General features: G+C 34.9%; 1 non-coding gene across 1 annotated transcript; it reads left to right on the top strand.

Annotated features, from left to right (window-relative positions):
- Window positions 1-3,239: 3,239 nt before the first annotated feature.
- Window positions 3,240-3,341, top strand: LOC149265257 (U6 spliceosomal RNA). Its single transcript, XR_016261243.1, has one exon. It is a non-coding gene; the product is annotated as a U6 spliceosomal RNA (small nuclear RNA).
- Window positions 3,342-25,988: the final 22,647 nt, after the last annotated feature.

Here is a 25,988-nt window from a genome sequence, read left to right as displayed (position 1 = left end):
AAACTAAAATTTATACAACCAATAGATTCCAAGAGCTAAAGACAAGACATAGTCGAACCAAATCACTATGATACTCAAGAGATTGAATTACATCATGGCGGTAACACATGACATGCTACAATAAGTCTAATCACATGTAGTGATGGAAGAAATATATTTGATATAAAATGTGGGACAATGATGGGAGTCCTAGTGCATGAGTCTTAACTTAACCTAACTACATGTTAAAGAGGAAAGGAAACAACACTAAACTTCTTAGTCATTCTCTTCCCGCATCCTTCATGCCAACATTATCTTGATTTGATACTTGGATGATCTTTTAGTGACACAAACTGAAGTTTACTAACTTAAGTGATAATGCCTACTAGGAAAGATCATCTATACGTTGACTTGGGCATGATTTGAGTGTATTCAAGTTGTGATTTATAATATCAAATATGCAAGTCACTACTAGTAAATAGAATGAGAACAAGAAATTACAAGACTCATGTTTTGTTATGATCCAAAAACATAAAAACCATAAGGACACACCACACGCACCAATATCAACATATAAAACAACTCCAATATAGATAATAATAATAGGAGAAATTCCTCCAAATACCTAAATACTATTAAGCCCTATATAAACCCCATGTTAACCCTAACACCCATTATTAATCCCTAGATATTGAGTGATTACATTTTTTTTGTTATACTGTTATGTTAGTTAGAACATTTCATTGTACCATTTTATTATAATTGTACCCTTTGTCTCCTACACACACACACACACAAAGGATATCTAGTCTTAGGATCATCAAATCTTGTCATATACATTGTATCATTTTAAAAGGAGGTTCCCCCTTGAAGTGGAATATAATTATTGTTTTCATATATTTTTTAAGGCATGTGATTCATAACATCTTAAAAACTAGTACACACCACATACACTAATTTGAACATGGATAACAACTCCAATATAGATAATCATAGGATAAACCCCTCCAAATACGTAAATACTATTAAGCCTTATATATGCACTATGTTAACTTTAAAACCCATTATTAATCTCTAGATATTGAGTGATTGTATTTTTATTGTTGTATTGTTATGTCAAATTAACCTTTCATCCTATCGCTTTATCATAATTGTATCCTTTGTCTCCTATATATATACCAATGAGAGATAGTCTTAGGATCATAAAATCTTGGCATCTGTATTAATTTTAAAATGAGGTTCCCCCCTCGAAGTGGAATATAATTATTTTTTTTTCTTATATTTTTTAAGACGCATGATTCATAACATTTGGTATTAGAGCATATGAACCTAAATTTTTCTTCTTTAAATACGCCATATTGACATTTTTTCTATAACTTCTTTTTCGGAGAGTTTCATTTGGTGAAATTTTGATCATATTGTAAAGAGACCTTAGGGGACATCTGGTTCAAATTCATGAATCAAGTTCCCTATACTTTTAGAAATATACATTGTGATTTCTCGTTAAATAAATTTCAAATGACTCATCTCAGCATTTTCACTAAAATATTTTTTTGGGTTTGTTTCAAATTGTCACAAGTTTGAGTAGATGTAAAAGACATCATAATGTACATCTAGTAACAATTTTATATTATTGTTTGATATGCTTTCAAATATATACTCTATGGAAGTTAGGGTTTGTGGATTGTGCTTAAATCGTCTTCAAACAAATGATTTCAAATTTTTTGGTATAACTTCTTTTGTACAATTTAGACCATGAAAATTTGAGAATATTGATAAACCATATCAAGTACATATAGTCAAAATTTTAGATTCTAATTTGCTATAATTTCAAAGATATACCTAAGTATGGAAGTTAGGGTTTGTGAATGATCCTGAAATCAATTTCAAACAATTGATATTGACATTTTTGCTATAATTATTTCTATGGAACTTTAAACTATGAAATTTGCAAATATCTGAGGAGACAACCTGAGATTACTTAGGTAGAATTTCAAGACAATATTTGAAGTGGACACATGGTATGCCTCAGAAGTTCACTTTTGGGAAGAATTCAAAAATCAACAAGTTTTGAGAAAATTACCGTAACTTCTCTTGACACATCAAAATTTGGTTAGAACTATACAACCCCATAAAATACATATAGGAGTATTACAAACTGAAATTTTAGATTTAGAAGTATTAAAAACTCAAAGATATCTGAATACAAAGATTAACCATCAAGATCATCTCTAAATTAAAGTTTTAAAAGTACGTGACTTACAATTTACATAAATTTTGATTAGACAATCCATTTTTTTAGGGTGAATGGATGTTTAGATAAAGAGAAGTATTATTATTATTTTCTCACCTAGATCCCATTTTTCCTTGAGACGTTCCTACCTAGGAACTATGCCAAGGAACCCAATTATTTTTAAAATAATGCATGGGATTTGTATTTTATTTTCAGTATTGTAGGACAATATGATTTCAAATATCAATCACTATGAAAATTTCCAATCAAAACAAACATATATTGATGGAGATGGATGAAGATAAAGAATATAAATATAGGAGGCTCAAAACATTAAATTAGTGTTGCAGTACCTCTATGAGGAAGACATGTTGAACAAGAGATTTCAACAATTAGATAATATTTTTTACTATGCATATTTGAATTGCATTGCATAACATTTCACAAGAAATAATGCATTGTCCCACAACAAAAATCTACACACTCAATCAAAACATGAGCATTGGATTCACGTGTTAATACATATATTGTTTTGATTAATCTTGATTACTTTTTCCAAGATGCATTTTACAAACTTAAACATGAGCATGGAAATCCTTGAATCCTCAACAGATAGATTCCTTCCCTTCAATCTTGGGGAATTTCATAAACTCCCTCAAATGTAGAGATTTTATCCTAACTATATGCCAAACTAATAGAATAATTTTGATTACATGCTTGAAAATATGATATTTTCCTTCTATGTTTATGACTTCTAAAAAAATAAGTTACCTCGTCTAAAATTTAATGAATTCAACATGTGATGCTCATACATCAAGAAAGAAAATATAGTCGACACAAATTTAATCTCGAATAAGTCTTATTTGATTATGATGTTGTTTTAGACTATATGTAAAGGAAGAAGTGAAAATCTTTGTTTTTTTAAATAAATCCATATAACTAATACCGACATATGGAGGAAAAATATGGATTAATAAAAAAACATATTATGCATAACAACTGAACAAAAAATGTCTCTTCGGAGATATCCGATAAAATTGGAATGATACAATTGGAATGATACAGAGAAGATTAGCATGGCCCCTGCGCAAGGATGACACGAACAAATCGAGAAATGGTCCAAATTTTTTCACTTTTTCTCTGTAGCGCACGAATCCTTAAAGTGTTTACTGTGGATTCCAGTGGCCTTTCTCTCTGATCGCGTTGCGGTTGTTTCCCGCGTGAACATGTTTCCTGCGAAGCGTGGTTCTGGAGGAGGTTTCCTTCTTGCGGTGGCTTGCTTTGTTTATCAGCGAGCAGGCTTGGCAGTCAGCTGAGACTTTCCCCGCTTGCTGGTGGATACAGTCTTTGCGTTATGCTTACATTTCATATGTAATCCCTTTTTTTTTAATAAAAGGATGATCTTCTTTCTGTGGAAAAAAACAATTGAACAAAATGCAATTAGTTTGAAATAGGATATGCTTGGAATGATCCTAACAAAGATATTGCCCACGTGATTCATACAATTTCTATAATAATAAAAAAACCTATCTTCGGTCCCCTTTTATATTTTATAGAAAATAGTTGCCATTGATATTAATTGCAAAAGAAACTTTTTAGGAACCAAATTATGAAATAAGGAAATTAGGTAGAAAAATATAATCGTATGTTTTCCAGATGTGCTTTGATCAGATTTATTTTGTTGACGAGATTTTGGATGATTCATAGTATGCATTTACCTAATTCATTCCAATTCTCCCCAACTGAATAAGTGTAGGATGCCATTTTTCTATAGGCAATGTCCAACTTTGTATATTTTTTTTTTTATAGATTGGAATAGTTGAAAAGAGATTTTTTTACCTGCCAAAGGAGATAAAATTCACTAATTAATTTATCAACTATCATTTTTCCTTTCAAAACTCCAATCCTATTTGAAAACTTTTCAACCATGTTTCTCTCCTTTAGTAATTATTATTTACAAGCATCCAATGATATCAAAATTTCATTCTAGTCCTAGTAGAATGGAAAGCCCATTTATTTCAAATTATTCATAAATGTTTCAACATTTCTTTTAACCAATATGCATTTGTCTCATTCCCGATGAACTAGAGATATTTTGGTTAAGAGCTTGTTGGTTTCTATTATGAATGAGGTCTTGTCTTGAATTCCCAATGCATGTAACTCGTCCTATGTCCTGGAATTAAGAAATTTAACAAATTTGTTGACCATATGAGGTTTATAAACCAATTCATTTTTTATTTATTGAATAGCCAGTTGTCTGTGATACACTAGATTAGATTCATCACCTATCAATCTCAAATAATTCCACATATGTGTAATTTAAGTAATGATTTCTTTCCTCAGTTAAGGAACTCACACCCATTAATCGATCCTTCATTTGTTCTTTCTCTTGTTAGAAATTTTGTTTTTAAATTAATTTGGATAGTTGCATTTTTTGTTTTGATATCTTTTTTTTCAAAATATGAATTTCATCATTTTTAATTATAATTGTTTTTTTAGATTCTCGGCCTCAACCTCTTTCAAGTTTAGATTAGACATAGCCTTAGCTAGTTTTTTAGATGCATCTACAAAGGTTATTGGTAACAATGTAAACTTTGAAACAAGAACTGTACCGATTACCCGTTTTTTTGAGGTAGAAAAAAAATCAACTGATTTTGAAAAGTGTTGATTCAGAACGCATATTTTTTTAGCATATTTTTGACACTTTAAATTTTCTTATGTACATTATTTTTAAATTGTTAGTGATTTTCATGCTGATTTTGAAAAGTGTTAATGCAGCGTCAACCCTTTTTTTTAGAAGACTTATTTTTTCACTTTAATTTTTCTAATGTATTAAGTGTGGATAACTATTTTCTAAATTAAAATTTTTTGAAGTAGTCGTCTTCTTCATATTTTTTTTCTTTTCATTTTCTTTTTTTGTAGTGAAATAATTGTTTTTGCATAGTTCAAAAAATAGGTCGATATTTTAAAGTTGTAATCTTCTATATATTTATATGTCGTTAATTAATATTTCAATGCACATCAAATAATTGTCACTAAAAGAATAATAAATTTTAATGGTTTACATAAAAGTACACATTTGAATATAGATATAACAAAAAAATTATACATTTTGAGACTTTTTTGCTAAAAATGACATGTCAAATAAACAATTTTATAGGAAAAAATTAACAAAAAATGGTTAAAAATTAGAATTTTTTTATGAATTTCATGTCAAATAGTAATAATAATCATATTTTTTTTCAAAAAATAATGATTCACATAAAAATTAAAGTGAAAATCACACAATACAAATATTAAACATATAACAACAATAACTGAATACTTATTCTTTTCATAAAATCTCAAAGTCAAAACATTACAAGTATAACTAATTTATAGTTACAAAAAATGAGCTTGATTTCCAAGCATAACCTGAATTTAATCAATAATATCACGTAATACATGCTCTTCATCTTTTAGAGTTTCATCATTGACTTTTTCCACAATATGTTCTGCTTCAGTTTGATCATTTTCCTCTTGTAAAGGATCTTTGATGTATGTGAATCTCCCAATGTATGCCTTTCCAATCATTCCATCTAATGGTGGTTGAGGTTCCTTTGTCGTTTTTGCCACAAGTGATTCCATTAAAATCCCCTTTCCTCAAACCAGCTTCTTTCATTGCATCTGGAAGAAATTAAAGAGCATTAATTCTTTATTGAATAAATTTGCACTGCATTACGTCTTTTTCAGTGACAATGCAATTTCTTCCTTTTTGTAGGCAACAAGTTAGTGTTATACCTAATCATCAAATACAAAAGAAATAATGAAGTAAATTAGTATAAACACATAAAAAATAAAAAAATAAGATATTGAAATTCAATTTTATATAATAAAACTTACCTAACCTGAGAATAAATCCAAAACCCAATCTCCTTCATTTGAACATAAATCTATAAGATATTTAATCACTTACTGTGGTTTTTTATAAATTTTAACTATCTCTCATTTTTCTTCTTTATCTTCATATGTTAGTTTTTTTACAACATCATCATGAACCAATACTTGCTTATGACTTTTTCCATCTATGTGGTTCAGAAGTATAGGCTTATAGATATCATCTTTTGTCCAACATTCAACATGGATGAACTCACAATCACTTATAATTGGTCGATCTTTGCAGTTAATAAGATTTTACTTTTTCCTATAACATGAAATAGTAAAAGTTCAATTAACTTGTACAAAAATGATTTTTTTTAACATTAATCAAACATGCAATTTCAACGTCTTACCATGTAAGTTGCAAACTTGAGTTTGTTTATCCCTTGAAGCTTGTCAATAACATTGCAAATTGTTTGTTTGCAAATGGTGACGTTGTGACTTCTACAAATCCCGCAACCAATTTACTAAGAGTTTGATAACTATAAGATTCACTATCATATTCAATTTTTGGGATATTGAAACCATGAGGAATATTTGCAATAACTAGGGAATAATCCCTTTTAGGTATGAGTTTTGCAATGTATTCACAATCACCTTGTGTTATTTGATATTAGATAGTCTTGAGCCCATTCTAAATTAAATGAGTAAGATTAGGATCAAGTTCAACATTACTAAGACGCTACTTTCTCGGTATTTCCATCTTAATTTTCTCAATAAACCTTATGAAGCTATCTATTGCGCCATTTGCATCATTCTTCATCTTTAATGAAATAAGCAAATATATGTATAAGTTATAAAATAAAAATAGTATACACATGAATAAAAATGAATGTATACATCAACATACCTTTTTAAATGCAAGATAAAAATATTTTAGCGTTTATGTAGAACTTGAATCTAGGTAGTTGCATACAACATCATCCCAATTATCTTCATTAAACAATTTAACCATTTGTTCTTGTATTCTCATATAAACCTTGTGACTGAATAAATAAAGTAAAAAATGTTAATATAATGATATGTATAACAAATACTACCAACAACAGTATGTTATATTTAAAAGAAACTTATAATCTAGTAATAAATAAAGATAATTAAACAAGCTTACTTTTGAAATTCTTCACACATTTCGTCCAATGATAATTTCCTTGACTTCACATGAGATAATATTGCTTTGATAATATTTTCATATTTCACTCCTTGCAATTCTCTCCAAGGTGTGATAGTCATATCTTATGGAAGGAGCTTCATTTCAAGAACTGATTTACTGTTGCTACATATCAATGGTTTATACCTTTTGACCTTCTGGTTTTTTATGCCAATGTTCTCCCACATGTTGAAAATATCATTAATCAATTCCCATATCTCTCCAGTTCTAAATTCCAACTGGAAAATGTTATCCATACCTCTGAATATTTCATAATTTACTTTTCCACCTTTTGAATTTATTTTTTCCTCAATTTGATAACCTATTTCCATACAACATTCCTTCTGAAAGGCTAGACTAACCTTTGTCTTATCCCCACCACATTTTTCTTCAAATTCATTATGAATAAATCTAACCCTTTGGATGAAAGTCATAGACATCCTATACTCATTATTTGTATTATGATCCCATGCCAATAACTTTGCTTCTGTATCTGTTAAACCAACATAAATGATACATTTCATTGTTTCAAAACACGAGTTATTGGGATATTCCTCCATCAATTGCCTTTGAGCTTCTATTGGATGGTTCCCCCCAAGTACATAATATTTGTATTCAAAAATTCTTGACTTATCAAATGCTTCTTCGTTGAGAACTTGAATTGGATCAACAAGAAGCACATAATCAACCTCATGAGCATATGGATTGTACTCATCAATATTTTCAAGTTGAGAACATGCAGGTGGTGTGGATTTCTAATTTGATATTTAAATTTTCCTTCATTTGGCTTATAGATTTGGCTGACATTAAGTTGAAATGTATGACCACCCTCAATTAAGTTTGTCTTCGTCAACTGATGTCGAATGGAATTTTGTTTTGTTTTAATAATGCCATCCTCTAAATCATCTCTTAGTGTAATGATTTCCTTGCTTCCTTTTGAGTTTTCACTAGGATCTTCACTATTGGCCATGATTTTTTCAAAATGATCAACTTTTAATTTCTTCCTCCTATCGGTTATCATATTTTCTTCTACATAAGCAATCTCCTCATCATCAACTAGAAGGGAGACATTCTTGGGCATTTTTTCTTTTGGTATTTTATGGCTCTTCTCCTTTCTAACATCAGTTCTAATCTCATCCTCAGTAATGGAAACATATTCTTCAGCTTCAACTTCAACTTCCTCATCTTCAAAAGTAACATGTCTAGCTTTACTAGATTTATCCACTATAGACATTCTTTTATGATCCCTTGTATGTAGTCTTGTAGGATTATGAAGTATTTTTTTTGCTTGTTTTTCATATCTTATTTTGACCCTAAGTAGAAGCTGCCAAAAACATTCATAATATCTCGCTCTATAAAATAAGTTCCCTCCCAACATAATTGAAATACCCTTAATAAAATTATGTCAAATAGGGGATTGTTGTGCCTTGGGAGGGCGTGCCCACCAGTGGCACAACAGGCATGACTGCTTGGCATGCCCACTGTGTCGTTGGTGGGAAAGCCCATGGTCAAGTGCGCTTTCCCGAAGCATAATGGCTCCTTGAAAAGAAAGGGGTCGATTCTGAGAATCGACCCCATGCCTGTCAGGTGGCCAATTTTGAGAATCGACCCCCAGGCTATCAGGCAGTTGATTCTAAGAATCAACCCTCTACCTGTTAGGTGGTCGATTCTGAGAATCAGCCCCTTGGTAGGTAGGGGGTGATTTTGAGCCTACCAGGAGGTCGTTGTGCCCAGGGCAGGCTCAGAATTGACCCGCCTGCCTACTAGGGCTTGTAGTAGGTAGGGGAATGTTGTACCCCAGGAAGGTGAGTTCAGTCATGGGCATGCCCGCCAGTTGTGCCATGGGTGAGCACGACCATGGTTGGATGCACCCACTGACGAAATGGAGGCCCCTTGCCTGTGAGGGGGTCATCAGGAAAGCTTGGCCCATGTGATTTTTTTTTTTATTTTTAAGTTTGAAAATGAATCTATATTTTGTTAACTAAAAGTTATAAAAAAATTAATGAAATGGGTTTTTTGTCTGTTATCCTGCATGGACATAACAACCCAACTGACACGTAACTACTAGTAAACCTATGGGGGTTTAAGACCTTCACTCAGTGGGATTTGAATTGAAGTATACCCAGTTTAAAAAATTTCCTAAATTTTGAACTAATAAATTGAGTTGCTCCCCGAGACAAAGAAAATAAATAAATGATTTGTCAGCATATAAAAATCTATTTTCCTGAAACTCCTCGTTGAATGGTTGATTAGAAAGGAAACTAACCTTTGAAATGTGACAATCTCCCATTGAATGTGTTGTTGATGACAATGCAACTGCTCCACAAAATCACTCCAAGATTTTTAATGAAACCTCGAGAAGTCTTGATGTGATGTGAGGAATAGTGATAACGAAATTTATTATATAGCGGAAATTATGGAATTTTTTTATCGCTTCTTGAATGTGGTATTAAAAATAAAATTATAAAAACTTAATATATATATATATATATATATATATATATATATATATATATATATATATATATATATATAGATAGTTAATATGACGATGATACACTAATTTATGTTACATGTGGGATAAAAGATATAATAAAAATTTAAAAAAAATTGTTCAATTGTCTAGTAAATGTTATATAATTTAAGTAAAATATTTAGTTTAATTTAGAATGAATGTATTAAACGAAAATTGTGTGGAAAATTTGAATGGAAATTAGGGTCAAAATTTTCAAGAGAAAATTTTAGTAGAAAATTTTCAATAAAGTGTACAAGAAAATTTTGGATGGAGATACTTCAAACGCTTTTTTTGGAGGGAAATTTTTTGGCGAAAATTTTTGGGCGGAAACTTTGGAGGGAAATTTTCATTCTTTAAGACATATATTATCATTAGGAGAGAATGCATTTGTATCACTCGACCTCATCTATTTGAAAGTCATGGATTCTTCTGATAGTGAAGTTTCTCTTTGTGAAGCATCAACAACTTCATCGCATAATAACTCTATTCATATTGATGAGTATAACGAAAATTATTTCACTATGAATAGAGAGCCAAATCTTCCACTTAGTCCTAATCCTAAGGACCATGAGAGAAGCATTGACGAAGGGCAGGATGAAGAATTTCAAATAAATAGAGAGTCATATTTTCCACTTAGTTCTAATCCTATGGACTATGAGAGTAGCAATGATGAAGGCCAGGATGAAGAATTTCCAATAATTCGAGAGTCAAATTTTCCACTTAGTCCTAATCCTAAGGACTATGAGAGTAGTAGTGACGAAGGGAAGGATGAATAATTTCTAGTAAATAGAGAGTCATTTTCCACTTAGTCCTAATCCTAAGGACTATGAAAGTGACATTGATGAAGGGAAAGATGAATAATTTTCAGTAAATAGAGAGTCACATTTTCCACTTAGTCCTAATCCTAAGGACTATGAGAGCAGTAGTGACGAAGGGTAGGATGAAGAATTTCCAGTAAATAAAGAGTCACATTTTCCACGTAGTCCTAATCCTAAGGACTATGATAGCAACATTGGAAAATCACAGGATGAAGAATATCTAGTAAATGGAGAGTCAAATTTTCCACTTAATCCTAATTCTAAGGAATATGAGGGTAGCACTAACAAAGGGCAGGATGAACATGATGAATAATATCCTCCAAGTCAGTATTTGAAAAGCACAGATGATAGCAATAAGAAATTTCCTACAACTGAGGATGGTAATGAATATTTTTCAAACAATGATAGTGATGAATTTCATAACTATGTTCAAAATTATCATAGTGACGATAATATTCCTCCTAATGATGATGAAAATTCTTATATAGATGATGATGAAACAATGGAGGCATTTCCAACAAATATTGTATCTAGGAGTAGGAGTAGACCTTTTTGTATCAATCCAATATGTTCTAGGTATACAAGGGGTAGAGAAGAATATCTCACAAGAAGAAGTTCTATCAGTGATCTCATTTCAAGTGAATGTTTTCAAAAGTATTTTTTGACACATATGGATTTCAAGTTTGCATTGGAGAAAAGGAAGAGATATTTGCCAATGAATAAAAGCATGCAAAATTCATATTTAGTGGGGGCATGCAATCTACATTGTCAAGTTATGATTATGATATTGGGTCTTTATTTCTCTATAGAAAGGGTTTCAAAATGTTTCAATCAATTGGTAATTTTCATCTGTCAAGAATCCAAGAAAATTTGGAAAAAGATCCCACATTTTGTTCAGAAGCATGTCATAAACTAGAGTTTGGGCCATTAGAAAATACTGCAATGTCATGGATGAAAGACTTATTTTCAAAGCATGGAAAGTGTATGACAAATAGAGACACAATACATATTCCATATAATTTCTCAAGACGAGAAATCTACAACTGATACAAAGAATATGCAAAAGGTGTCCTAAGAAGAAAAGGATGGGAGTTTGCAGTACATGTGCTTCTCTTAAATAAAAAATGGATAAATATTAGAGGGAAGAAAGAGGTAAACATTCATAACATTATTTTTTAAAATTGTAGAGTCATCAACTATGAAAACGTATTTATTAATAGCTTTCTTTTATGTTATGTGTAGATTCCATTGTCAAAGAACTTTAAGAGCATCACGAACAACAAATAGGTGAAAGGAAAAAGTTATACAAGAATCTAAATAAGTGTTATGACAACCCAAATAAATATTTGGGTTTGATAATTGATGGTATGGACCAAAAGAAAACACTTCTACCACATTTTGTTCACACACACAAAAATTTATAGGAGGAAAATTTTATTTAGTTTTACTTGGTCGGTTGTATGGCCTTCAATGGGAAAATGTTGCAAAGGGTTTACTTCACAACTCCAAATATTCATAATGATGCAAATCTGATAATAACCATAATTCATGATGTTCTTTCTAATTGGTCTAGTAATCTTCCTAAAGTTTTGTATCTACAATTGGACAACACTTGTCATGAAAACAAAAATCAGATTAGATATCATTTTGGGATTCAACTGCGTTAAGTAAGTCATTCACGTATGACCATTTCCATGAGAGGTAGTCGTAACTGACTAATTTCTCATGATTTTTGAATAGTTCACTTAGCACTCATTGCATCGGGTGATGCTCACAGGGGTGAAGAAGTGGGATTGAAACTAGTGAAATGTGGAGAACGAATCACATAGCATCAATCATCACTTCCGGGGCTTGCACCCGGTAACCAGGACTTCGTAACGTAAATGTTTGTTTCCTTCTTGTTGGGCACACTCATGACCATATTGATCAAATGTTCAGTCATTTTTCAGGCACATTAAGGAGGAAGGATGTTGGGAGATTGTCATCATTAATTGAATGTATTAAGAAATAATACATGCCAAAGCCTATTTTTCATGTGTTGGAAGGAACCATTAACATGCAAAGGTTTATTCTGGAATCGCAAGGTGAGGAGAAATGGATTGAATAACTTAATAAAATTAGCTTCCAACATTAATTTTGTATCAGAAAAATTGATGGGAAAACACTAATGTGGGGCAAGAAGTATTCAACTACTGCAGAATGGGCATTATCATCAGGTTTGGCATTTTTGAATTTCATTCCAGATCATCCAATATTTGCATCAAATATGTTGTTATTAAAGTCAGTTGTTGAAGTTCATAATGCACAAAGGCAAAAGAGAGATATAAATTATTCTGATTGACTATAAGAAGTTAAAACATCTATTAGATATACATATGAGTACTTTGATGTTTCTCATTCATCAAGATCAACAAATGAATATATACTTTTGAAGACTCCGTTAATTTGGCCACAAAATGTGTCAAATGAACATGAGGAAAGAAACAATGTTGAACATCAACAATCTCAAGGTATTATTAATTCTTCACAAGTAGAGGAAAGAGAAATGTATATTAGTTCCAGAAGGTCTTGTGCACAACGTGAAGCCATGGACGACCTTTACAGGGGTTCAGTACAGGGTATTAAGGAAGGTTGCATGATCACAGTGTTAGTAGATGGAGATGCATAAGGCTATCCATTCTCCAAGGTTATAAAGGTCATTACAAAAAATGAAAATGCTGCAAGTGTTGAAGTACATTGGTATGCCACAAATACACACCCATTCAATGGTGTGTACGAACGAGAGATGGTAGTCGATAAAAAAATTGGTAGAAAGAGAAAAAGAAAGGGTACAAATATAAATCGTCGCTGCACAAACCTCTTAAAATTGGAGGATGTTGATATACTTATTTATGACTTCATTTAACAAAGAGACGAACTCTTCACTTCAGGACGATAGAGATTCTAAAGAATTTGCTACCAGAAGAAACAATGTTGAGATGACAATATGTTGAACCTAGTCATAGATCTATAAGACTTTTGAAACATGAAATGGTGGGCATGTAGGTTGACTCAAATAGGGCACTAGTTGATGAAACACAAGAATATGGAACATCTTCATTTGCATCCAGTCATTCATCTGAAGATGTGAATTCTGATGGTGTGCAATAACATCTAAGTGATTTTGAATAATTTTCTAAGATAGTTTATATAAATGATGTTTGCATGGTAACTTGAAATAAATATTTTAATTTCAATATAACGTTACGTGAAGTTATGAGTCATTTTTATGTTTGTTGGATTATATGTTTTAATTATGATGAATTTATTTGTTTATAATATCCATAATGCAACAATAACTTAGAGAAATAATTTATGTTTCATCCAATCTACAAGTATTGATATTTTGATTTTTAGTCATATAATTTGTTCATAATGTCATGGTTGAAATATATTCAAAAGCTCAAAGTTTTTTAATTCTATGGTTGAAAAATTGTCAAATTTTATTTATCTTTAATGTTATGGTTGAAATCAATTAGAATTTTAGTGATTTTTGGTGTCATATTATTATATGTTTCATGACATGGATGAAAATTGTTAGATTTTTTTTTTTTTTTCGGATCCCATTATTTTATCTTTAACGCCATTACTAAAAAATGTTGAAATTTAACCCAGAAAATGAAAATGTTATTCTACCAACAACATTAGTGTGTTTTTTTCATTTATTTTGCACAAAAAATTGGTTTTACTGCCATTTTTAAAAAATGTTGAAAATTAACCCTAAAAAAATAAAACATCATTCCAGAATACACACTTTTCATTTTTGGGTTGTTTTTCATGTTTTTTTGGGGTTTTTTGGCTAGAGTTCTCGTTTTGAGTTTATAGTTCTCGTTTCAAAGTTTACATTGTTTGGTGTCGATGAAGATCTTGAACATACATGTTGATTTCTTTCCTTCATCATGAATTCAAATTAATTTTCATAATTTTTCATCTATTTTTTTTATTTCAATCATTATTGCAAGCAATTGATCCTTTTCTTATTTTATGGCATGTAGCTTTGGTGTTTGTACATGCTCTAAATTGGGGATTTTTAATCTATTTTTCAATGCTTGAATGTCAATGCCCTTGAATTTGATCAAATCATGTACCAAAGTTGCATCCTTTGGATATAATCTCAATTGAATAATCCATTTCTCCATTGATGCTCATTTGATGTCAAACTTGCAACAAGATGTCTCCCTCTATCAAGATGCTCCATCTATTGATACTTGCATTCTCTCCTCTATATAAATTTCTTTGAAAACTCTCTTCCTTTGACATCAAAGGCAAAGGGTCATTTATATTTGTTGAAACTTCCATGTTGATGATCCTACATAAGTATTTGTCAAATATTCCATAACTTTATCCTAGATGATCTTGTTGACACGATGATGAGCCCCATAAATGGGTAATTATATGGCCTCATTTTGCCTCCTAACTTAGCTTAATCCACCATTATCATTAGTTTATTGCATGTTTTTTATTATATTTATTCTAATAGAGTGAGTTGGGTTAGTCATTATGCCATGAAGTCTAATGTGTGCTTTATGCATATTTTTGGTCAATTTTGAGACAAAATCAAAGGTTTAATGAGCATTTGGTAGCCAATATTCGAGGAAAACAAGGGAGAGGATTTGTAGGAGGGTGTCCCCCTCATTTATGACTCCCTCCTTTGAATCCTCCTTCAGAAGGCTCACAACACATGCAACCACATCAATGCATCAAAGGGGTAGCTGAGCAAGTGAAGAAGAACTGTTGTCTATCTCAAGTCTTGGCAGCTGAGCCTCCTTGATTTTAGGAGAGTTGTTGGAGCTCCAATTGTATAAATAGGGAGGCCTAGGGCCTCATTAGTTTAGTTGGATGTTATTCAAATTTTCGCACTTTTGTTGCAGCTTTTTCTTAGCTCATTTCGAGCTTACTTTTGTGAACAATTTATGTAATGTGACTATTATTTTGGTAATGGAGATGAAATATTTTTTGATCCAGCACTGAGTTCTTCCAGAGGCCTGAAGCTCTTGGGTTAGGGCCCAACCCAAGCTTACCATCACCTCTTGTTTTGTATTTATATGTTTTTAATTCAGTTCATGAATTAGTTGCTGTTAGATAGATTTCTTCCTTGGATAGAATAGGTTGCTTTTGGTGATTTACATAGCTGTTTCCATTTCAGGTTGCCAAAGTAGGTTAAACAGTTATAGGAAAAGATACAAAAAATCCATCAACAAAGCCTTGAACTCCTTTCCTCCCTTTGGGACCATGAGCTAAAGTCAAGACACTCTTGCTGCCACAAAAACATAGTTTTGCTTCCTCCATGCAATTTCTAGTGTTGTAGTTTGATGTAGAGGTTAATGTGTTGCTTCAGATCCATTTTTCCATGTTCATTTATTTTTCTACAATAAATCTCTTTCCATGCTTTCCTTTCCATATAGCATCGTTCAACTTTTTATTTCCTTAGATCAAAATTTAGGTTAACAAGAGGTAGAGTTCTGTTTTTTTGTGCAGCTAGTTTCTTTTCTTGCTCAGTTTCAATGTTTTATTTGCAGCTCTCCTACAGTACATCTCTGCTCATAATAATTCAATAAATCAACCATCACCATCTCTTCTGCTACATGTTCCACAGGTCATTCACAGCCCTCATAAATCTGCCCTAATTTCTGCGCTTTTCTCATAAGCTTTCCTCTCTTCCCTTGAACAAGTCCAACCATCATTCTCTTCCCTAATCCTCCTTGATGAACCTCAAACACCTTAAAAACATCCTTTTAGCCCTCAACTACCCTTTCCAACCATTTTCCCACCTTCAGAATCTTTAAAACAACCCTCGGCATCCTCCTGTAGAAATTCCTGTAAGTGACTTTTTGAAGTCCGATTGTAGAGAAAGACTCCAGAAGGTTACCAGAGGCCTCCTAGGACCCATCCACACCTTCCTACACCATTGAAAATCCCAAAGTCGGCCTCCATTGCCACCTAATCGCTGGCACATCCACAAACATATAAATTACATGCATAACAATTTCACATAAAATGCATAAAAATCCAAAAAGATTTTTTTTTCTAATTTCCTTCTAGAAATAGCTTGAATAGATGTAGTTTGCTTCCTTAGTAGGTAATGGCATTCATTTCATAGGTTTTCATCTCTCTTTCTACAAAAGTAGGGTTAGTTGGTAAATTATGGTTTGCTAGGTTTTGCTTCACACTCCAGTCTTCTTTCTCTTTCTGCAAGTAGAATAGCCTCTGTAGAGTAAGCTTTCATTTCTTTCATCACATTTAAAGCTTCTTCTAAAATTCATAGAAGTTGGCTTGAGCTCCTAGTGATCTTGTACCAGCTGACCAAGTGACAACCTGCAATAAGAACTAGTACTTGTGCATATAGAACCGTCGCTTCCAAGTTTGTTACGAACTATCGGGTTGATAAAAGTAAAGTAGGAAGCCCCAGGAGTTGCAGCATTATTGTTGCAATACTGGTGCTCACCACTTTTTGGCACCGTCGTCGGTGAAGCGTCAGAGTATTTTGTGATTACTGCTTTTCTTCCATTTCCTACTGCAACATTCTGCTAAATAGTTCATTTCAGCAAAAGTAGATTAGCCATTTCCTTACTTTCATTTCAATTCTGCAATTCCCATTTTAGCAAAAGTAGATTAGTCCTTTCAATTCTGCAATTTCCATTTCAGCAAAAGTAGATTAGCCATTTCGTTGCTTTCATTTCAATTCTGCAATTTCCATTTTAGCAAAATTAGATTAGCCATTTCCTTGTTTTCATTTCAATTCTGCAATTTCCATTTCAGCAAAAGTAGATTAGTCATTTCCTTGCTTTCATTTTAGATCTGCAATTTCATTTCAGTAATTTCATTTTAGTTAGTTGCAATTTGTTTGTTCAATCAATTTCATTTTTGCAGGTATAAGCAGTGAAAAAAACAAAAACCAGCCAAAAAGATTTCCTTTCATGCCTCGTAGGAATAGAGATAATTCAGGAAAATTCTTGTCCAACACCCCCACTACATCACACAACCAACCTTCTCTCTTCTTCGGTGGCTGTGATCAAGAAGAACCCTTAGGTGAAAAACAAGACATATTTGAAGAACCTATAGGGGAGAAGAAGAAGAAAACATTCCTCTGGAGCCAATGGCTAAAAACAAAAATGTTGGGGGCAATACCTCTTCTTCCAATTCATCCATCAAAGGTGAACTCAGAAACATGCTAGAAGACTTCAAGAGTGAGATAATGCAGACTCCTACCATGCAAATGGATACCTTGCATATCAAAAGACAACAAGAGGAGGCTGAGAGGGCTTTGGCCATATTTTATCCTAGATGCACCAGAAGGCATCCTAGGAACGAGTATCCATTGAACTCTATAGAGGTTTGTTTAGTCTGTAAAGAAAATCATTCTACAAACAAGTGCCCTTCCTTGCCCAGACATAAAGCTATATACCAAGGAGCCGAAGGAGCCACCGAACCACTCTATTTCATGAACCAAAGGAGACTGCATGGACCAAGACCACATCAGCAGGGGATGCAAGGGACATCTCAAGCATATTACAACCCCAACCCAATCGCTTCTATGCCTTCTTGGGGTCCTCCTGCTCATCCCTTCTGGTCCACACCTCCTCCTTGGTCCTATACATCTCACTATCATGCCCAACCAGCTGCTCATCCATTTCACTCCTATGCTCAGCCACAACCTCAGTGGAATGCATCCCATCAGGGGTGGAGGCCCCAGGTCAACTCTGCTCCTACTCCTTTGCCTCCACCACCTGTTCAACCGTAGCCATTGCCTCTTACTCCACCAAGGCAACCCCAAATGCCCGCCCAACTGAACCCGAACCCGAACAAAAGATAGACCCAGCAAGTATATAGTGGGGAACCATCATGCCCAACTTATGCTGTGGAGATTCTGGAGATTAACTTGCGTTTTGGGAAGGTTCTCCCAGATAGCCAGCCTCCCCCTAAGGAGGTTGAGAAAGATATAGAAGAAAGTGAACCTAAAGCAACTCCACCCTTTCTTGAGAGATTATCTGGGACAACACAACCCACCCCAGAAGAAACTGAACTTCTAGGAGAATTAAAACAGTTATGTGTAAAGATACTACTTCTCCAAGCCATAAAGGATGTGCCTATATACAATAAGATGATCAGAGAGAAGTGCTTTAGGCATCCAGGTAGGTGCAAGAGAGATTCCCCAACCATCAATGTCATAGGACAACTATCCGACCTGATGTTGGGGCTGTTATCACTCTAGGAAACTCTCCTAGGTTGCAGCTCAGAGATGCTTGGTAACATATAATCTTCAATATTGTTCTCAAAAATATTGGAATGGATGATGGTTTGGATCAAGTCAGATAACCATTTCAGCCCTATTCTTTCTCAAGACATGCATGAACACCCTTAACAACACAAGGCTTTAGACCACAAATACCCAATAGTTTGTAGATTTAATGGATAGATGGAGAATACTGATAATACCAACAGATTGCATACATGAACATATATGAATGGCTAGCTACAAGCAGCAAAGAAGCTTACTGACTATACTGGAAAATGCATATATAATAACACATATAAATGTCTAGCTGCATGATGTGTTGCACTGTGCTGCTTCTCGGCCTCTTTGTCGGTTTGGGGAGGAGTTGCGTGTGCTGTGGCCCTTTCTATGGTTTAACAATGCATGCTTTCTATTAAAACAAAACAATGTTGCCCTATTGTGGACCTCTATTGAAAATAATGAATATTTCTGTTTTAAATAGAAAACACAGCAACAATGAGAAATCCTGCCCCTCTCTATCCTTTTCGGACTTCAAAAGTCCTCAAAAATGATTTATTCCTCTATCGGGTCCACCCTTTGGGTCGCTGTCACCCATCGCAAGTGGCCTGGTCCCTTTGTTCCTTTGTATTTCGAAATATGCTTGAAAAACACTGAAAATATGGGAAAATTGCCTTTGGCAGACTTCAAATAATATATATTTCACTTCCTGGACCCTTTCGGGTCTAGGCTTCATCGCTATCGGCGCTAGCCAAGGCTCCTTTGTATTTCATTTAAACAACGAAAATACACACAACTACATTAAAACCAGCCTTTCCCGCGGACTTGAAATATTATGCAATATTAACTGGAATGTCGTCGGGTCCGGTTAATCGGGTCGCACCCATATGTGTGTAAAGGCCCCGCCCCTTAAGGTTTCTCCGATGCGATAAATCGCAATCGCGCGTCGCTCACTCCCCGGGTCCTTCATATAACATGGCATATGCTCCCTGCTGATAGCAATATTGCCGATATCGGTGATCGGCATATCACTCGGCCCGATCTCATCACGACTCTACTCCGACTGCCTTTGATGGCCACCGCCGATGTGACCCACTGATCTGATCATTGGAGATCGCTGATCGACGGTGTCTTGTGCTGATTGCCACTGCCCACCTATGCCGATTAGATCCGTCGATGCGATTTGCCGCTTAGATCTGGGTCGTTGATCGGCCAGATCTAACGGCTGCTGTGCCTTCTTAGTTTTAAGCTTGCGATAATAGTTTTTCATTGTTTTGGAGTGTTTTTGCCCCCCGATAGTGTATTTCCACCCTTCCAAGGGCTCTCCTCCCTCGGTTGTTTCGATATTTGGATGATCTTAAGCAATTTTGAAGACTTAGGGAGTGCTTTGGAGCATATTTGGATCCCTTGGGATGGTTTTTAAGCAAATTTGGAGATTTTAAGAGCATATATGGATCCAATTTTGGGCCTTTTGTCAACGAGGCTAACAGGGGTAGGTAATCTGTCCAAAATATTTGGACCCTGGAAGCCCAGTAGTTGATGTCCACATCAATGGCACCATGATCTCACATACCTCGATTGATCTGGGAGCTGTCATTAATGTGATGGCAAAGGACACCATGCTCAAACTTAACCTCCAGGGCTCCTTGAGGAAGACCGCGACAGTACTGAAACTAGCAAACTGCTCCACCATGACCCCCAAAGGGATTGTGGAATATGTGATGGTCTCCATTGATTATTGGGAGTACCTTGCTGATTTCTTAGTTCTCCAGCCAAAGGCAAAGCTCATTGGGTATCCCATCATCTTGGGAAGACCCTGGTTGGCTACTGCATATGCCTACATCAGCTGTCAAGCTGGGAACATGACCATCAAGAACGGGCATATGTCCAAGTAGCTAATCCTATACCCTCCTACCAAACCTTTGCTAGAACATGATCAACCTCTATGGTTGGAGGAGGAGGATGAGGATGAACTCTATTCTGCACTACTGTGTGCAGTAGAAACTGTCATGAGGGGGGAATAGCAAAATGAGGATGATATCATTGAAAATTTAATTCAGAATCCACCCCCAATATTTTTCCATTAGAAGATCTAGTAAAAGAAACCCAAGACAATCCCTTAACTGATCTCTGTGGGGCCGACCCAACCTCTCTCCATGTTAAGAATATAGAGTTCGACCCAAAAAGAACCTTGAAAATCAACTCATCCCTATCCACCTCCCAGGAGAAGGAACTGTGTAGCTTATTGAGAAAACATTTAGATGCCTTCGCCTGGAGCTATAAGGAGATGAAAGGAGTGCACCCTTCAGTTTGTACTCATCACATTTATAATAAGGAAGATTGAAAACCAGTCAGGAAGCCTCAAAGGAGGATGAATCCAGCCCTTAAAGACATTGTTAGGGAAGAATTGCAAAAGTTACTGGATGCAGGATTCATCTACCCAATCTGTGACAGTGAACGAGTCTCTCCTTTGGTGCTAGTGCCAAAGAAAAATGGTAAGTGGAGAATCTGTGTTGATTATCGGGAACTGAACAAGGCCACTAAAAAGGACCATTTTCCTTTGCCTTTCATAGATCAAGTGTTAGATGGTCTGGCGGGAAAAAAGTTTTTCTCCTTCCTAGATGGGTTCAGCGGGTACAATCAGATCCAAATCAGCGTGGAAGACCAAGATAAGACCACTTTCACTTGTCCTTGGGGCACCTTTGCCTATCAGGTCCTTCCTTTTGGGTTGTGCAATGCTCTCGCCACTTTCTAGAGAGCAGTATTGAGTATATTTTCTGAACTGGTTCATGTTGCAGTGGAAATATATATGGATGATTTTACTCCTTATGGTTCTAACTTTCAGGAAGCTTTATCTAACCTGGGAAAAGTTTTGGACAAATATATTGAAATGAACCTGTCCCTTAGTCCAAAAAAATGTGAATTCTTGATGACTGAAGGGACTGTGCTAGGTCATGCAATATCTCAACAAGGATTACTGGTGGACCCCAACAAAATTGCCATCATCCAAAGGGTCCCACCTCCTCAAAAGGTGAGAAATGTCCGAAGCTTCCTAGGTTTAGTAGGATATTACAGAAGATTCATTAAAGATTTCAGTAAGTTAGCCTCTCCATTGTTTGGTCTTTTAGGAAAAGATGTCGAGTTCATATGAACTGAAAACTGTCAAGAAGCCCTAGATACCTTGAAAAGAAAACTTGTAACTGCCCCAATTTTGAGAGGCCCAAACTAGGCCCTACCTTTCCACATTCACACCGATGCCTCGAACAATGCAATAGGAGCAGCCTTGGGACAAATTGATGAAAAGTTACCTTATGCCATATACTTTGTAAGTAAAAATTTGTCAAAGGCAGAGTTGAACTACACGGTAACTGACAAGGAACTCCTAATTGTAGTACATTCCTTAAATAAATTCAAACATTACATCACAGTCTATCAAACCTTTGTACACACTGATCATGATACAATTAGGTATTTAATGAATAAACCAAATGTAAATGCTCACATTAATAGATGGTTTCTTTTATTACAGCAGTTTGATTTAACCATTGTTGATAAGCCTGGTAAAGAAAATGGTGTTGCTGATTTTTTTGTCTAGAGTAGATTTGCTTGCAGGTGAGAAAGGAATGGTGCATGATCAAATTCCAGATGAACACCTATTTGCTATCTTAGTACTCTCTCCATGGTTTGCTGATATAGCAAACTACTTGGTTTCAACACAGTTTCCACCTAACTTGTCCTCAAAGGAGAAGAGAAAGATCGTGAGGAAAAGTGCCCCTTTTGCCTAGATTGGGGGTAATCTCTTCAAACTTGGCCCAGATCAAATTTTGAGAAAATGTGTCAGGGAGGAGGAATTTTTTTACATTCTCCTGACCTGTCATGACGGGCCTTGTGGAGGCCATTTTGCAGCAAAAAGGACTGCCTTCAAAATTATACAAGAAGGTTACTATTGGCCCACTCTTCATCAAGATGTGATATATCAGCCAATGTGATCGGTGCCAAAGGATGGGGAAACCTACTCCAAAGGATGAGATGCCCATGCAAACTCAAGTGACTTTTGAGCCATTTGAGAAGTGGGGCATGGACTTTGTGGGTCCTATCAACCCTCCTTCAAAACAGAAACAATACATCATTGTGTGTGTCACACGGAATGAGTCGATCTTGCGGACAAGATAGACCTTCCTAGAATCTAAAGAGATCTAATGACAAGCAAGCCAATCAAAAACTATCTTTCTCTAAATATGCATCTATAAACAAAGGCAAACAAGTGTTTATGCCTACCTTGGGTCCAATGCACGTTTGTGGAAGCCTCGCTCCTTTGATCCAAATGAGCTCCCTTGTTGCGAATCTGCAAACAAAAACAAGCAAACAAATTAAATAGCACCTGAAAAGCCAATATCATAAAAAATATTTAACATGAAGATCAAGGAATTCATGAAAAAAATGACATAAGACAATTTGTTGAGAAAAATGAATCTGATTTTATTAATTCAAATCAAAGAAGAAATTTACAACCTGTGCCTTGATGCTGTACAAGCTCCTCCCAGGGTCCAACAAGAAGTCTCCTCTACTTTGACAGGTTTCTTTCTCTTCCCAATGAAGCCAAAAAGGTATGTGATCTGTCCTCTTAAGCTTAACTAGGAAGTCTCAATTCCACCAGCATTTACCCTCAAAAATGTTCAGCTTCTAACTTTCCTAGCAACCAGCCAATGCCTTAATTTATAGTGCAATGGAGGGAAGTTACTAGGTCCTCCTTCAAAGGGATAAAGCCCTCCTTCAAAGGGATAGCTCCTCTCATCAATGGATTAGCTCCTTCTCTTTTGGGATGCATGAACCACCTAAGAGCGACCAATCCATGTCAAAATTCCTTATAGAATCATCTAGAATTAACCCAAAGTGAGTTTTTTAGAATAAACTTGCGCCTTTTTTACTTTCACAGGGGTCCGCACCCACTCCTTTAGGGACAGAGTGGGAAAGTCCGCAGTTTTTGTAAACAGGAGGTGCGGGACCACAGGCAACAGTGAGAGAAAGTGCGGAACCAGAGCTTTGTTGATTTTTAATATCTTTCTCTCATTTTCAAAGCTTGACTTGAAGAGCTGAGGTCTGAGACTTGCTTAGGAGGACAGTACAAGTGATGATAGACCCATACTAACTACAAATAATCATGGTGATGATATTTTTGTGTAACAGATTGCCCCCTAAAGTGCAAATTCTGTAGTAGATGAGGATTTCATTTATCATTTTGGAAGAGTGAAGTACTTTATCATTTCGAGGATCATCTTGTGGAGAGCCCGGTCGGAACCTGTAAAAACATTCAATGCAAGATATATATATGAGATCATATCATCGCTGAGGTAGGCATTCCCATACTCAGATCAAAACTGACTTAGAAAACTAACTACTGCTCTGATACAGGAATGATCTTGTAATACATCACAAGTATAGACTCATGTGGACACAGTATGGATGCAACCATCTGTTTATGAATAGTCCATCATATAATGAATACAAAATTCCTCACAGCCTGGATTGCGGAAACTAGATCCAGGGTCTTCATTTCTACTTCCTGAAACAGTACGATTCTATCCATGCAAATGAATGTGTTGAAGTCGAACATGGTAGAAACCACTTGATTAACAGTCAATGATGTAAACTGTTAACAAGTGTGAGAGAAACCACCAGTGATGTCAATGGCTCTCAAAGTACTCAGTACAATCCATAAGATGTGAATAAATGTGTTGATGTCGAACATGTCACAGAATCCTTTGATCGAAGGTCAATGATGCAACCTATCGTCAAAGGCGAGAAACCTGCCATTGAGGCATGCAGATCCCAAGGTACTGACGATTTCTAGATCATCTTTCTAGATAATGAGCTGAAGTCGATAGAAAGCGATCCGTCGTAGGCAAGCCCACAACACGAAATCATAGATCAAGTTGAAGAAATTTAGTTGCAAGGACTGACTCAAGGATGGTCAAGATGGATGACAAATATTTCGTAGATTAATGGCTTATTGGCAGAGACCTCTTGAACACATAACGACACAACAGATGGTTTGGTGAAAATTGACCCAAAGTTAATACCCAGAAACCAGCTGAAGACTTTCAATTTGGTTTGATCAATTGTTAGGCAAAGGATTTCTCAACCCAGGTGAATAAAAGTGTCGTGTTCAAGAGTGGTTACAAAGTATGAAAAACAGGCTCATTTTTCTCCCTTTTTCTCCCACCATTTCTGGCAAGTACCTCTTTATTTTTTACAAGCTTGAGGAGGATAACATTAGCTTGATTATAAGCTCATCCTTCGGATGAGTCCAACTTACTTTAAATTCGAACCCTAAGAAGGAGTGGTTCGTTCATGTTTGTAATTGAACAGGTCCTTTACTGTGAAATTTTAACGAGCCCAGTATAGGAGAAACTCGGCGCTTTTCAATTTTAGAGAGTCTGAAAAAACTTAAGAAGACTCTAGGGTTGACCTTTTTCGTAAATTTGTGTCTCCCAAACCTGAAAAAGTATAAAATAATACTTGAGAGAACCGCTTGATCTTTACGACCAAGGAGTACTTTTCGTAATTAGTGCCCCTGATCCGAAAAAGTAAAAAGCGATCAACGACACGTCGTTTTATAACCAATATCGAATTTGAAACAACAAAAATTCGGAAATCTTTTCATGTTTTTACGGTCAGAAAAGAGCTGTAAGTGGACCGTCTTCTTAGTTCCATTTTAACGAGTTTGAAAAGAAAAACTCGGCAATCTTTTCACGTTTTAGGAGTCAGAAAAGAGCTTAAAGGTGACTCTAAACGTTTTTTCGTTGAAAATGATAGATTTCACCTGAATAATCCGTTATCCTGAACAAAAATGCAAACATTACTCATACCTGTTTGAAATGGATAAAAATGCTGCAAAAATTACCTTTCTAAAGTGAAACATAAACAAATTTGCAATTTATTTACTCAAAAAACTTATAAAAAGGGCTTTCGTCAATTCATTTTTACCGTTTGAGATTTGGGTGAGAAAATAGTGCTTTTGTTCAGAAATTTCCCGTGAAGATTACGGAAAATCCAACCGTTGGAATCGAACACCGTCTTCTCCAGGTAATCCAAACTCTTCA

Source organism: Pinus tabuliformis, chromosome 6 (genome assembly GCF_031772625.1).
Source record: "Pinus tabuliformis cultivar Carrire ecotype Pingquan chromosome 6, CPIR1, whole genome shotgun sequence".
NCBI lineage: Eukaryota > Viridiplantae > Streptophyta > Pinopsida > Pinales > Pinaceae > Pinus > Pinus tabuliformis.
Note: the sequence above shows the minus strand (reverse complement) of the source record. Positions and strands in the feature narration are given on the sequence as shown.